At 34.7% G+C, this 16103-nt stretch overlaps 1 protein-coding gene across 3 annotated transcripts in view; it reads left to right on the forward strand.

Moving 5' to 3' along the window:
• Positions 1-16103, forward strand: part of LOC141441991 (roundabout homolog 2-like) — a 58453-nt gene that overhangs the window by 8312 nt on the left and 34038 nt on the right. Inside the window, exons 1-2 of one of the 3 annotated variants that reach the window (XM_074106890.1) lie at positions 7181-7339; positions 12201-12260. The exons of 1 other annotated variant lie outside the window; for it this stretch is intronic. The gene's annotated coding sequence lies outside the window, so the exon portion shown is untranslated. Of the gene's footprint in view, positions 1-7180; positions 7340-12200; positions 12261-16103 lie in introns of those variants that run through there. One more of the 3 variants, XM_074106899.1, reaches the window with a different exon arrangement.

The raw sequence follows: 16103 nt of genomic DNA on the forward strand, positions 1-16103 counted from the left end.
ATACTCAGCGGCACAAAATTAGGCCCACTCTTCATAAAAAAATAATTACCGATTTTGCATAGATTTGGCCCTCAAGCCAGATTTTGTCGCTCAGTATATTTTAAATTTAAACAAGAATAGAGGGCACAGTCCAAGAAAGGTGAGTTACCGTACCTCGGCTCTCAAGATGACGATGTTAACTTCGTTTGCAATCAATAGATGGCGTTGTGCGAGCGAACGTTGTCCTTTCAAAATTGTTACCGTAAACTTTTTCAAGCCAAACTCTAAGACATTAATTTATTGCGTTGCCATTTTGTATTGTCCTTGTATATTTAAAAATATTGCAAACGTGCATAATTTACAACAGTTGAGTTAAGACGGCATTAAGCTATTTCTAATGCGGGCGAAGCCTCGGTTTCAAGCTAGTAGCTTAATAAATAAGTAAAAAAAAAACAAATAAAATCGTTAAATACTACGATATCATAAAGCAAGAGTTAAATTTAAGTTCTTTAAAATACACCTACACAAAAAAACATCTTGCACTCACAAAACAAAAATTATCCTCTTTTTACCAATGGAGTGGTTAAACAGGTACCTACAAGTAACTAGAACAAGTGCGTCGGAGTTAGGTACTTATATTTTTACCGTCAACTAACACTTAAAAAAACAACAAAACTCTCGTAAAAATAACAAACGCGCAGCCTACCGCCACAAACGAAATACGTAATGACCACTAAAGACCCTACTTCAAAGACAAAACATAGGCAAAAACCCGAAAATTTAACGAAGGACCGGCCAGAGATAGAATAATTAAAGCGTACCGGGTGAAGTGCCATCGTAAAAGATTTCACGGGCATTTGGCATTAACACTACTGCGTTAATGAGGTAGTGAAACTTTGGAGCGATTCCAGAATACCTTGTAAACATTCGGGAAAGCACTCGGATAATACTTTGAAATACGGCACTTTCTTCTTGGCACTTACATCGGAATAGCTTCAGGGTTCAACCCTTTTAAGTCATTAGTATTATTTTGTTAAACACACTGTCGCTGTTACCATTTAGTTTTATGTAAATACCCGACAATAATGTGCTCAGTAGTTATCAAGTTTAATGAGTAGACTAAGTGAAATGAATAACGGACACAAATTGCTAGGAATAACATTAATTAAATAAACATCGTGACACTATTCACATTAATTAACATAGCCCCAAATTAAGCAAAACTTGGACTATGGCTTGTTTACGCATATTTTTTTATGTCATAATTCTATTTTGCAGAATCTGTTTACGCATGAATGGTATTTGTGCCGAAACCGTTTTCGCATAATTATATTACGCATAACCAATGTAAGCCGAATGGGCTTTACGCATAATTTGCGAATTTCGAATATTTTTTAGGCATAAAATGACTAACGCATAAATTACTTACGGCAGAAAGATTCTTTCGCATAATGCAATTTTGCTGACATAATAAAATGAATGAGTATCCTTTAATATTACAACAGAAACGATGGTTTTCCTCAACGTTGCTCTGTTTTTTATTACCTAAGCTTACTAACTTAGCCCAATCTACTTCTCTGGAAACTAGTAACTAGTGGGTGGTAGTATTTTTATAATGCGGGAACATGGCTGTGACAAAGTCGTTTCTATTTTTAATCTGAGGGACATTAGGTAACTAAGGAACCTATCCAGGTTATAAGGGGGGTAGAATATGTTTGTTTTTTAATGCGGGGGGCTCCGCCCACCAAGCCCCCCCACCATTCTTATGAACGTGCCTATTTTACTGGTGGCTATTCGTTCCGTTACAAATACAATTCTAATGTAACCTAATAACCTATTTTTTCTATTTATAATTGTTTTACCATTCACCGTTTTTATATTTGAAATTACTTACACTAATCAAGAAATAGTATTTAATTTATTTTTGGACATAGATTTGGACAGGATTTCGGGTTATCAAAATTTGCTAAATTACATATATGCTAAACAATATTATGCATAATAAAATTGGCCATGTTAATATTATGCTAATATAATATTCGGGTAAACAATCATTTGGCTTATAAAGAATTATGCCGAACTAAATTTCGGCAACTTTAAGATTCGGCGTAAGTAAATTATGCGAAACCTGTTATGCGTAATAAGTTTCGGACATTATAAAATATGCCAAATAGATGTCACCCTCCATAATTACATCAGTAGCATTCGTTTAAATTTCCAACCTAATCAAATAATTCAAATACTAAATTAGGAAGCATCGCGATATAAATTTCCTCACTAATTATTTAAATTCCGTTCAAACTGGCTGTTAGCTTCAAGCAAATTTAATTGAATCCACAGGAACAACATCGTCGGTCTCGCTTTGATTTTCCACTAACGTCATACGAGCATAGAGATTGTGTGAAATTCCCCGCTCTTGAGCCGAATTAACAACACACACGGTAAATTACAGCTTGGCTCCAGCCAGGGTGCTCGGATGCTCGAGTGCTCGGCTTCGAGCACGGTTTTAAGCTTAATAAATTCAGGCACGCTCGCGGATCGCGCCGCTTACGCCCGTTTGACGATCCCAAATCGAAAGTGTATTTGCATGAAAAATATTGCAATTTCTTTGTGTTCTTGGATTTTTTATTGCGCAAACTGTTCCGGATTTATTAGCTCCAGTTTCAGCAAAATGAAGAAAAAGGAAACGATTTATTGAAAATTCATTTTGTCTAATTACCTAAGCAACATAATTTTAACATCTTTCATTCAGAAAATAAAATAAAATACAAAGAAATACAAATACACGGAAAGGAACTATATCTTGTACTTATGTTACGCGCTTATTAGATACTGTCAAAGAAACTGAATTTTGTACCACAGTGGAACAATTTCGCTGCAAATATCATGTACATACTACGAGTATCATTCTGTGCAAAAGCCTAGGAATCATAGAAAAATTCAATGTGAAAAGATTTCGTCCACCCTGTTAGCGATTCAGTTTCTCCAAGTCTCTTTCTAAACGTGTTACATACAAGGTGGGCTCTGTAACAGAAGGAAAAAATTAAAGCACAGCTTCCACTCTTTATCTTAAGCTAATTTAGATCTACAACTTTTGAAAATGATTTGTATTATGATTTTTATTATAATTTAAAGTTTAATTGGACCAGCAATGTAGTTATTGAGAAATCCGTCATTTTTTTGTTACGTGACAGGCGATGTCATTTAGGCTATTGGATGGATAAAATTACTTAATTTTTGAAAGTTGCAGAACTAAAGTAGTTCCATTTGAGCAGCAGAACCTGTGTTTTGATTTTTGCACCTGTTACAGGGCCCACACGGTATATTAAGGAAGTAGACGAACATTATCAGCAAAACTACTCAGTCTTTGTGCCTTTCGCGCAATTGTCCTTTGTTTATTTTTATTTAACGCCACACAAAGTGGTGCAATAACAGACGGGTTGTATACTAATCAATATCAAGCTTTTTATGTAGCTTCTGCATGCTTGTTTAGGTAGGTATACTAAAGCTTGGCTGCGGCGCCTCGAGCCAGCAAACAGCCGAAAGCTCTATCACGTCGGAAGATTTCGTGAGCTTTGGAGGATTAAGCTCTTCCGTGCTAAGCTCTACACGCTGCTTTTACGATTAACGCGTCTTTTTGATATGTCTCCTGCCAACGTTAAGTAAACAGTGGATGTCTCACTAATGTTTCCGAGAAAAAGTGGAAGAAATGTGCCACTGGATGTTGCTTTAGTGGATTACTTATACTATTGTTAGTGGAAATGATAAAGAATTCCTTTTTTCTTTGGTGTGCGTTATTTTTGCCATTACTCGGAAAAAAGAGTTAAATATGAAAACTACTTTGTAGAGTTCATTTGTGAAACAATCAGAGCACTGTCATACACAAATTGAGCTTAAGCAAGACAATTTTTAAATTGAACTCAAACAATACTAGCTGTTATGCGCGACTCCGTACGCGTAGAATTTGTTATTCGCTATCCCGCGGGAACTATGCAGTTTTCTGAGATAAAAACTATCTTATGGCCTTCCCCGGGACTCAAACTATCTGTATACCGAATTAGATTTAAATCGATTAAGCAGTTTAGACGTGATAAAGTAACAAACAAACAAGCAAACAAATGTATACTTACGAACTTTCGCATTTATAATATTAGTGGGAAGTGTGATGTTATTAAGATTTTGTATGTATCTAAATCTCTAAAAATATACCGACAATATTAAAAAAATATTATAAAAAAACTGTTATAAATTAAACATAAAAGAAAAGTAAGTAATAGCACAGAATGAGTAATTGTGCAAGGTAACAGCTAAATTAAAAGTAGTTTTTTTTTTTACAAAAGGGTTTCTTCCTGAGGCAGGGATCTAAAGATGCTAGCAGCATTTCCTCGCAAACTTTTGAACTGGACTTGTAATAATGTGTAATTTATCTTTTTATTTCACTATACGTCTGAGTCCAGTGTGATCAAAAATCTGTGAATCCTATTCTGGCTGTACGTGTTACTTATAATATCTTTGTTGCTGGATCATCATTGTTCTATTATTCAGTGCCACTTGAACATTTTTCTACAAAATATGATGTCTCATGAACATGTCAATTTGTCTTTTAACCCGCATCTCGAATTTTGGATAGGATTATCATGACACGTAATTTTATTAACTGACCAACTAGTACAATGATGTTAATGCTACATCAGTTACGACTATTTTTAACCCCCGACGCAAAGAGAGGGGTGTTATAAGTTTGACCGCTATGTGTGTCTGTGTGTCTGTTTGTGGCACCGTAGCTTTTAAACTGGTGGATGGATTTGAATTTGATTTTTTTTATTTGAGATCAGGTTTTTTAGCGATGTTTCTTAGACATGTTTCATCAAAATCGGTTTAGCGGTTTTTTGAGATTTTGAACTCTGAAGTGACAACAGTTGGGGGTTTCCAACTTTTTGTTGGCTAGGTTATTATTTATGCAATGAAATTACATACCTACTTACCAAATATATTTCATTCATTTGATCCAGTTCAATTAGATATCTACTCGTACTTAATTCACTTATTATCAGATGATTATTATGTATCCAAAAAAAACATGACGTCATAACTTTCATAAAATAAACTAAAACAATTACTTTGCTCACTCGCAACCTTATGATAGCTACGATTATGCAAGAAATGTGTGTTCTCGCAGTGCCTCCACCTCCACCCTGTGCGAACACACACCAAATCAAACAAACCCATCTACCACCATCACCACGCTACAATGATGCGTTTCGAGCTCAACTAGAGCTTATCTTCAGAGCAACACAACCGTTCACAATGCTACTCAATGTTAACATCTGAAATTCATTTGAGACTTTGTGCAATTATATTGTCTTTATCACCACCACCATCTTACTCACTAGTCTAACCGCCTAGCAGCTGTGCTTGCATACTTGCGTGCTACTATGTCCAGCGTGGAGTAAGATGTAGAAATAGAAGGAATATTTAAGTACATAGATATTTTTTTATCTAATCTTGATAGTAAATAATATATCTCTTATACCTAGGTTCATAAATACTCCTTAAAGCAGCGTTTCCACCAGATATGTGCGAGGATGTGTTGCGAGGAATATGTTTTTCATCAACCAATAGAAACGCTTCATTTACACATCCTCGCACAGCACATCTTTGGTGGAAACAGCTGAGTGTAGCGAGGCGAGGTAAATGAAGCGTTTCTATTGGTTGATGAAACGCTGCTTAAATAAGTAATTTTTCGAATGTAGACGGCAGCATCCCGGCTTTATCTGACGCTGCTATATTTAGACTAGATCGATACGGAGCATTCGATGCAGCCAGACTGATATTTTGTATCAGTTCGATTAATAGCCATTAGTTGGAATGCCTAATAATAGATTAATGTATTAGCAGTTTAGAGTAGCGTAATGTTTCACTATACTTTAGAATAAGTCGAAAATAGTCTATTTACAACGATATCCGTTCATTTCGCAACTAACGTTTGGCAACCTGATTCATTTCGCAAACCATAAAACTGTGAATATTGCAGGATTTATTTCAGGGCCATCGTGTAGAACTCTTTAGGTTAGGTTAGGTTAGTTTTATAAAAATCTGAAACATTTACAGTTTCAGAAATATTAAACAGTTGCGAAATGAATTAGGTTGCCACATGTTAGTTGCGAAACATTAGTGAACCATTTACAACAGCAGAAAAAGATTGTATACAGTTGTTTAAAAGCCCAAAAGGGACTTATTTCAAAAATAAATCTAAACCATACATTTTTTTAATCAATCTAGTTTCAACTTTCTTGCAATATAATTAGGTCGAATGTCTACAAACATTAGAAGATTTTAATTCTTTAATTATTTTTTTTAAACAATAGAGATGAAACCATCATCGATAAAAAACATCTGATAATCACGGCAAGTCGCAATATATACATCACTTGATTCAAAAACAAATATTTTTTTGGTAATATTAAATTGGTGACCAAGATTCAAACAAAAACTGAGTAGATAAGAAAGTAAAGCTGGTATAAGACTAGTTTACTTTCATGAGCCCTTTAAAACTGGTTATAGTAGCCTAATCTCTGAGATAAAGAAGACTTTTTTAAAAGCCTTTTGTAAATGTTTATCTTTTTCTATCGTTTTGATATGTGGCTCTGTTATCCCAAAGCGGTGCATTGCATGTCATAATGATTGCACAGCTAGCTAGAGAAACTTTCCTTAAAGCTCATAAAAAAAAGGCTAAGAAATTGGAGCAAGCAACTAAAATGTTCTTCATGACCCCATCGACAGTGAACCCTTTTACGAAATTACTTGGTAGGTATATTTGCTCTGTGAGCAAACGTGACTCGCGAATCTGAACTATGTACAAAATATAGACTCTACTAAGGTGCATGCCCAATCATTGGTTATTTTAAAATGTATGACACAAACACACACACACTTTAAGTAACAAAGTAAATCGAACGGAGGTTATTAAAGCTGTCATTTCACCAAAACAATCACTCACCGTATCATTCAAAAAATGCACAACCCCAGTTTAATCAAAGACCAAGGACCATTGATGTTTAGTCTGGTTAATTTCTGGGTATTGGGTAATAATGTACGGGGTTGATTCCTCCCCTGAAGCCCCTCTCCCACGCCCCTCTCTCGCCCGCACCTTCGTCTAGACCAGGATTCAGACCATTCGTTAGTCGCTTCCCAACATTGATGCGGGAAGGGTGTCGCTTGCTCCGCTCGGTTGGCGCGAAATTTGAATGATCGTGCGTGACATTGCATTTTAGAAACTGGATTACTTATTGTGAGATTACACTGTGTTTAGTGACTGTTTCGGAACTTTGTGAATTATGATGTTGGATGTGCAATCGATGTGAGTAAATTACACATTTATTTAAGGTTATAATTTATATAACCTGGTTTTTAGAGATTGTTACAAATTAAGGAAATGTAGATCATGAAAATGCGATGTGTTATTAAAATACCTGTTACCTACTTATGTGGTTTTCAACTTATGATTTACTTATAATATGTAGGTACTTATAAAATGTAGAGATGCCAACACAATGTAAATAACGACTTATCCGAGCTATTATTTTTATTTTCAATGTGGGTTTACATAAAGCTCCGAAATAATGACCTATTTTAAAAAATTCAATTCATACATTCCGTGGTTCATTCAAAATCACCCACTACGACACCCAAATTGCAAACACAAGCACAACACGAGAGTGAGCTTAAGTGCACGGCATTGTTGCGAAAAGGACGTCAAAATGTACTTAAGGGAGCAAAAGTCGTTTTTGAAGACATTTTGCAAAGCTCTCAAGAGTTTGAGAGAGGAAAAAAGCGGTTTCCGGCCGCCGTCCACTTACCGTGGATTCAGAAACCAGTAAGAAGTGTTCGGTTAATGAAAATCTCGCTGATGGTTTCAAATTGTTCGAGCAATTAAGATCGTGTAAATTTTCTTTTCATTTAAGATGAAATCTTGTATAATGGATTTTGTTGCTTAATAAACAGGTAGCCATTGAAGCTTAACAGTAATAATCGACACACGAAATCCAAATGAATGCCTCTTTTCAATTGTTAAACAAAATAAACTAACAATAGCCTTTGAATAAATTAAGCGCATATTTCCACGATATTAACCACTAACGAAAATAAAGTTTCAAACGTTAATAATAAATCAGTAATATGGATTTTCATGGGTAAAGTTGTAAAGTTTCCCTGATTAAATTCGGTATAGTTCCCACGTCGACCCTTAGCGGTCCCTCAGGGCACTATCCTCGGCACAGCAATATTGCACTGGGTCACTATCGTTTTGCATTATTGATGATAAATGATAGATAATAATGTTTCGATATTAAAGATGGTTACTAAAATGAGACTGTTGTGTTTTTTAATAATTTGAAAAGATTTTTTACTTTTAGTAGGTAAAGTTATTTATATGAGACCCTAATAGTTAAATGAACATGTGTGGTATAAATCATTTTTAATTCAGTCTTTTGGAGACTAGTTTTGAATAATATTTTCCTTGGAAATTAATTTGAATAAATTCACCTGCAAAAAAGTCATTAGACGATACTTGTAGATAATTGCTTGGTCTTAATATCAATTTCTTGTATTTACATGCATCTTTAGTAAAATAATTACGCTTTCTTAAGATTAGGTATATTTTGGCTCTACTTATTCTTGAAAACGTCAATAACAAGCAAATTCGTTTCTACAATCAATTCCATGTAGTCGTTATGCAGTGGCATTTCATGTTTATAACACCCCTCTTTTTGCGTTTGGGGGTTAAAAATGGTGTGATTCCTATTTATCTCTCCATCGATATGAGTGTTCTGTTATACCGTTGCATATATTTTTGATATCTTGACGCTTACATCTTTAACTTTAATTTTATATTTAGTTACTCTTCTCTCTGAACAAATCTGTTATTACCTATTAGTGGAAACTGTTTTGGCATTTTTAATATAATGTGTATGACTGTACTTTGTAATATTCATGCTGTTTGTTTCCCAAGAAAGAAAAATAAAATAAAATAAACAATTTGCATTCTATGCAGATGTTTCACCAGACATCATAATGCTTGCTGTTAATACAAAGTTAACAGAAAAAAAATACTTATTCAATTTTAGATGGGAAACTCGAGGAAGGCGTAAATGGCAGTCTTATTTAATATACTTTTACGACCCTGAATCACTTTCTTCTACAAAAATAGCCCTTCTAACGTATTCATTTGTCACTTAACATTCATTGCTAATAGCTCTCAGTTGGAATCGCAGGACCCCTATAAAACTCTAGGTTAACTGCGTGTTAACTTGTACGAGGAAAGTGATATTTAAAACAGTACCACCACAAATCTCCTTTTAATTGCTGCACACACGCCGGATGCATCAGTACAAATAGACACATTTATTTCTTACGGTGTCACCCGATACATTTTAGTCGGTGTTGCATTTACAAGGGAAAGTTAATATATGAAGTAAATGCATTCTAAGTTGACAGGAGTAAATCATTGGGAGTTTTAATAAATTTTAACATCTGGTCATTGGAATAGCCATAAGCATGTATAGCCTTGCAATAAAGCCACATCAGTAAATGCGATATAGACATTCATTTATCAATTGGGGATAATCTAATGAAAAGACTTTGGTAGTACGAGAATATGTAAGTGCTTTGGACATAAAAATACACGATTAAAAAAGGTAAACAAAATACTTAAAAGTTGTAAATTTTATTATGTCACACTTTTACTTTCTTTGAATCGCTATAGCAATATGTATTACCAATTAAATATTACATTCTGGTCTCCCATCTTTTAATTTTCGTTTTCATAACTCTCGGAAAATTCTGGTAAGATGAAAAAAATCTGAATTTAATTTTATTTATGAGCGGTATTTTCTTCACAGAAACTATTCTGTAAATTAGTTGGCTCAAAGAGATTCTTGTTTCTGATAAAAAATATGTTATACAAAATAGCCTTTCTCCGAACCTATCTCAAATATCGAGTTCCAAGTCCATGAATAAAATATAAATCAGTTAGGTACATTTCGTTTGACAACGAGAAACAACGGGCATAATGCCTCAGATCCTGCATCATAAAGCTTGTAGCATATTTAAGTATAGCCTACACAAAGTTTGTACCGCACTAAAAATAGACTATTTTTGATTTTGTTTGCCCAGCAAAGGCTTTTCTAAATTACCTATCATTAAAGTTATGGACACAAGCGTTATTTTGCGGAGTCTTATTATGGGCCCCGGACATTATCAGTATTAAAAAAACAACAAGCTTTCGTTTAAAAGATTATCTTCCTCATTTGCGAATAAAACTCGAGACTGTAGGCGCTTGTTTGGAGAAGTAGGTAAAGCAACACTATGTCCCACTACCTAAGCCCCCATATTTGCCTTTGTTACAGAACTATTATTAATCTGAAAGTTTGTGAAGATATTTTTGAATCAGTCATGCAATAACGTCTAAACTATTTTTTTTTTGTGGACAAAGTTTAAGTTCCAGGAAGAACGTAGTATAAATTATATCCCAGAAATTTGATGGTTCACGCGGGATTAGCATTAAAGAATTATTCACTGGCGAAATCGCGCACAACAGTTAGTAGTTGTTATATAATAATAATAATTTTAAGTATCAAGTATTGAAGGTTCGTCTGTTCTTCATATAGATGACTGGTGATCATTGACAGCTACTTGACTTTTGGTTAACACTATACTCGTATCACTAGGGATTAAATGCACGGCGAGCCCTTCAAATAATTCAAAATATTTATGGTTGATTGCATTGCAGTTGAAATTAACGGAAACATGGACGTTATGTCAAGACGGAATTGGTTTAGTCGCAGATTCGAATCCGAGCTCACTCTTGAGTTATACTGGTAGACAGGTACGGAATTTATCTGCAAAACTAAATTAGTAATATTTTCAATAATAATATAGACGTTACTTTGTAGATGTCTAGGATACAATATTGTAATTTATTTGTACCTCTAATTTTAATGTGAACTTGTGACAAGATCCGCATACATCTGCAAGTTAGTTCGATCTTGTGTGTAAAGTTCCCAACTCACGCTAGGCTTGCGTGGGAACTACATCTCAAGCTTTCTTATTCTGTAAGTGTACTTCTGGGACCTTTGAACTTTACGTATAAGATTTACTACCCGCGCTAAATCTTGTATTTGTACTGTCACCCTATCACACCGATGCTGGGGTTGTGCTAGTGTTTATGTAGCTTAAACGTCAAGGCTATATTTAAAAGTGTATTTTGCATGATTAAATCTAGCGAGTCGTAATGAATACAAATATAGCTTCTTCATAGTACAGCTGCCGCAGTGGGTGCAAAGCTTAACGTTAGTGTCACGGAGGTCATTTGGTTACCAAACGGATACAACTGATCTCTAACGCTTTGTTACTTGTATGTAGAATTACATTTATGTAGTAGGTGAGACTAAAACAATCGGTTTCATTTTAGAATAGTCATTGATTTAAAAACTGGATGGTTTTGCATGTTGTGGTGTGCGATGTGTTAATAGTAGCGTTGGAGCGTTAAAAACATGCTAATTAAAAAAATATAATATGAAATAGGTCAAACTTTTAATAAACAAAATATTCGTATAGCTGAACGTGTAAAAATGCAGCAAAAAGGTTCCACAGTACAAATATAAGTAAATTTTAATATTGCAAGTCATTTTACCAAAGTCATAATAATTTGATTTTATTCAATTTGATTGTATATAATTTAATTTACTAGGCCAATTTTATTCCTCATTAAAATAAAGATTACAGATAAGAGAAAGTAAAGTGTATTAAATTTTCAACATTTCCCACCTTTGGTTTTGCATCAGTGGAAATCATACAATTAGTCATTGTAAATAAATAATGTAAGAAAGCGAAAACATAAATATTTAACACAGATGACTGTACATTGGTTTACCATACAATATGCATGGTACAGTTATGCGCATATTTTACACGCGTCCCGTTTAGGTAAACTTAACTTCTCTGTTGTTTGCAAAATTAATGATGAGCTAAAAAATCTCATGTGCGCCCGTTATTCTTGCATACATATTTATGTTCATATTTGAATATGTTTAGTCACTTTTACCACCCACGATTTCGCTAAAACAATGGGTATTAAAATGAAAAAATAAACGGTTGTTTTTTCATTTTAATAAAGTCTTCGACATTTACCCGTGTAACAATGTACCAAAATTCAATTCCAGGTAATATGATTGGTCACTTAACGGAGCTACACCCTTATCTTCATCTGCACTCACCACTAGGTAAGATAGAGATCAATGGCTGATCAGTTTATAATTAAAAAGAAATAAAAAAGAAACACGCTACAATTAATAATCTGCCTGACTGCTTCATCAATAACCCTTGAATATACCATTCTCAGTCAAATGCACCTTATGTTATGGGTTATTCTAATTATCGGCTGAGTTACGTTGTTTGGCTTGGAGTTCCAGTCCCTACCAGTTAGCATCATCACAGACCCTGGTACCATTCTTGTTCAAAGTGCACCCTAAGATTATTCTAATTAACCCAAATACGGCTATGTTACTTTGTTATGTCTAGGAGTTCCTAAGTCTTACGGCTCCATCATCCAATCAACTCGATGATACCATATTATTGTGTTCTCATCAGAATTACGTTAGGTATATTTTCCAAGTTTTGTGTCAATACTGTGGTATTAAGTGTAAGAAGTGGGTGAAAAATAATTTCAAAGATTCCGTTCATTATAATTATTAGAACTATAGTTTTATAAGTGAAGCTAATAATAATAGTGCAAGTGTGTAAAAAACGGACATTGGATCTAAAGGTGGTAAAGACATTTTTCGATCAATCCGTTGTATCATTCAAACGATTACCTTCTAGAACTATGATGCAGTTTACAAATACAAACTGTTCGCTGTCGAATGACTTCACTAAACATACCCTAGATATTTACTTCTCACAGTATCAATGTCGCATGACACAATAAAATCAAACTTAAGCAACCAATAAAACGTTTATTGCGGCGTTAAAAGCATTTAAAAGGTGTAAAACCATTTTACAGCCACAATTGTCATCCAATCCGCCATCAGAAATGGCTATAAGGGACCCAATACCGTAACTCACCAAGTGGAGTTCCCAAGCACGCTCAACCGAAGAGGTCACGTAATTATTCCTTCGATATCACTCCCTTTAAAAGCCTATTCCTGTTAGAGATAAAGTAGATATCTCATGACCTCGGCGATATCTTTTCTTCGAGGATAAGAGAAACAATGAATTTTAATTCGGCGCGGGCTGACGGTAGGGTCATAAATAAGCCCTTATCGAATAGGTAATTGGGTGATATGGGCCATTGCTTCCAAACACATGGATAGCGGCAACGTGACTGTAAATTGAATTAGAGTATCTTCGTCCTCATATGAAGCTCTTAACGATTTAGGTCAGTACTCAGTCGTCCGTACATATTAAAGGACGTAAGTACTTATCAAAACATGAAATTATGTAAATAATACGATACTTATGAAGAGTTACTTACAAAGATGATTTTTCTTATACTTAAGCTCGTGTTCATTTGAAATATCTCTAATTATTTTTTTATTCTTATTATTAGCACGTGTCTGATGCACATGACTATTGCTGGAAATTAGTATTTTTGAGCATAATAATTATGTATAAGTAATTCAGTGCCTTTTTATTTAAAATAATAACAATCGTAAAAACTACTCGTATATTAGTTTTAAGTAGCTTATCAGCAAAACCAATGTATGAAAAGCTACTTCAGAAGTTTTTTGTATGAATAAGATAAGACCGCCTAAAGCTGTTATAAAGTTTTATAACCGGAGAACACCCAACTTGATTTATAAAAAAGTTTGGAGTTACAAAAGATACTCTCCAACTCTGACAGTATATTGTTTCAAAACAATTTTGTTTACATAGGTATTTAGACGTTTTTTTTTCTCAATTGATCACAGTCGAGTGCGTGAAATTTTTTGACTTTAAATAACAAAAATGTCTGGTATTTTATCTTGCCAAATGTACGTCGATTTTTTTAAAGAACAATCAGTATGAGAAAGCAATTTAGGCTATTTAAATATGACTCAAACACAAGTGTTCCATTTCAACAGAAGGGCGCAAATTTGCATCCTTTCTCCCCACATAAGAAGTCCCGCTTAATACCCGTGAGTGACAGCCGACCTACAATGTGCCGCCAAGTCTATCAAAATCGAATAAAGTACAATTTTCCTCCATTACCGCCCTTCATATCTTCCGTCATTTTACGTATCGCTTCCGAGCCCAAAAGAGGGAAAGATCCTTACATAACGAAAATAATAAATCCGTATCGAATGTATGCACGGCCGCAGCGAATCAAAAACATTCTTTACGCAAAATATGATATTCGGGGGCCATGAAATCGGGCTGAGACGATCCATCACCAATTAAATGTTGGGTTGTTGGCGATACGTTATCAGGCGTATTGCGAATGTTCTCTGATTGATGGTAGCTGGTGCCATGAAACTATGGGCATCGTCGGTCGATTGGCTTACTCTATGGAGAGCACTGTCAGAAGTGACTGATCGACCCATAGCGTGCCATTCAATCAATAGTCGTATCGCAGCAATGCTAATTGAATTCACCACCAATAAAGCCCAAAACTGATATACATCAGACCGTCTTTAAATCATGTAAATAATAACTGTGGTCTTAAGATTAATTGTAACATTAGGACCCCTAGGCATCACCCTAAAATAAAATTATACTTAATAAGCTTCATTTATTAAAACAAACAATGTGCCTGTTATTAATATTGAATCGTTCTCTTTAATCACAAGCTCGAATCCACGCTTAATTATTTTATACCTTTTTGAAATTAATAAACAAAAAGACGCAGGTTGCCATTGAGGCGCGTCCCATTGTTGGAGGGATAACAGGGAAAAATCCGCGCAGTTCCGCCAGCGCCGCTCTCCTTTTGTCCCGTCTTCCGCGCCTCATTCCAATTTACGCATTTCTTTAATCGCATTACGAATGCATTTATCATTTCTATTAAGAATATCGCCACGGTATTATAAATTGTTTATTGAACTGATCTCTCCCTCGGATGTCTTTTTGATTCGGTTCCAAACTGCAGATTTGTAGGCATTTAGCGAGATTGGGGTCGGGATAGTTCGTTCCCATGGTATTGGGGTGTTATGCTATTTTAGTGCGTCGTTGGAGGATAATTTATGGGCATGCAGCACAACAGCAGGCTTTGGGAGCCGGGGTGTGGTCTAGCGTAACGGTTTGCTCAATTTAGATATTTGTTGAAAGATATAACGATAGTATGTCATCAGTATACATCGCTAACTCCGTAGCAAAGACAAAAATGCACTCTAGAACGGTAAACAATAAAGAATAAAATTAAATGAAGATTTCTAATCAGAGAAGGTTGATTTCTGTCACTTTTTTCATGTTTTTGGCTTTTAAAGCTACCATTAAGGTTATTTGAGAAGGCCAAACCACTTTAGTCCAAAATGTAAAGTATTTTCAATATATTTTTTATTTTCAGCATTTTTACGCAAGACTCTAATTGAATATTCCAAAACAATGCCATGAAAAATATGTTGACACTTAAACATGTCTATTTTAAAGTAATGTTGGACCAATTTGTTCACAAAGTATTTGTCAAGTGAAACTATTCTGAAAATCGGTTCCAGATTTATTTCTGAAGGGGTTTCTCAAGAATTCTCCCATGTTGCTTTTAACAATAGCAATCACCATAGCCTTATGTATGTCTTAGAAGAGGCACCATATTTTGTTCAATTTAAATCTTTAACCTCCGACGTAAAAAGAGGTGTAAAGTATGTTTTAGAATAGTGTTTGTGTGTTGTGTGTCTGTCTGGTGATATCATATCCTAAACGGATGGACTGACTTTGATGCGTTTTTTTAAATCAAATACCAGTTTAATCGAGATGGTTCTTAGGTAAGTTTCATCAAAGTCCGTTCAGCCGTTTATGAGATATTGAACTTTAAAATTACAGTGGCGGGGGTTTCTCGACTTTCCTAAGCTGTATTTTACTAAGAAAGGTTACTTATAAGTACCTATGCACCTTTGGTACGACGCAGTTAGGGAATCACAAGGCAGTAAAAATAT

This window comes from Choristoneura fumiferana, chromosome 2 (assembly GCF_025370935.1).
Source record: "Choristoneura fumiferana chromosome 2, NRCan_CFum_1, whole genome shotgun sequence".
In the NCBI taxonomy this organism is placed as follows: Eukaryota; Metazoa; Arthropoda; class Insecta; order Lepidoptera; family Tortricidae; genus Choristoneura; species Choristoneura fumiferana.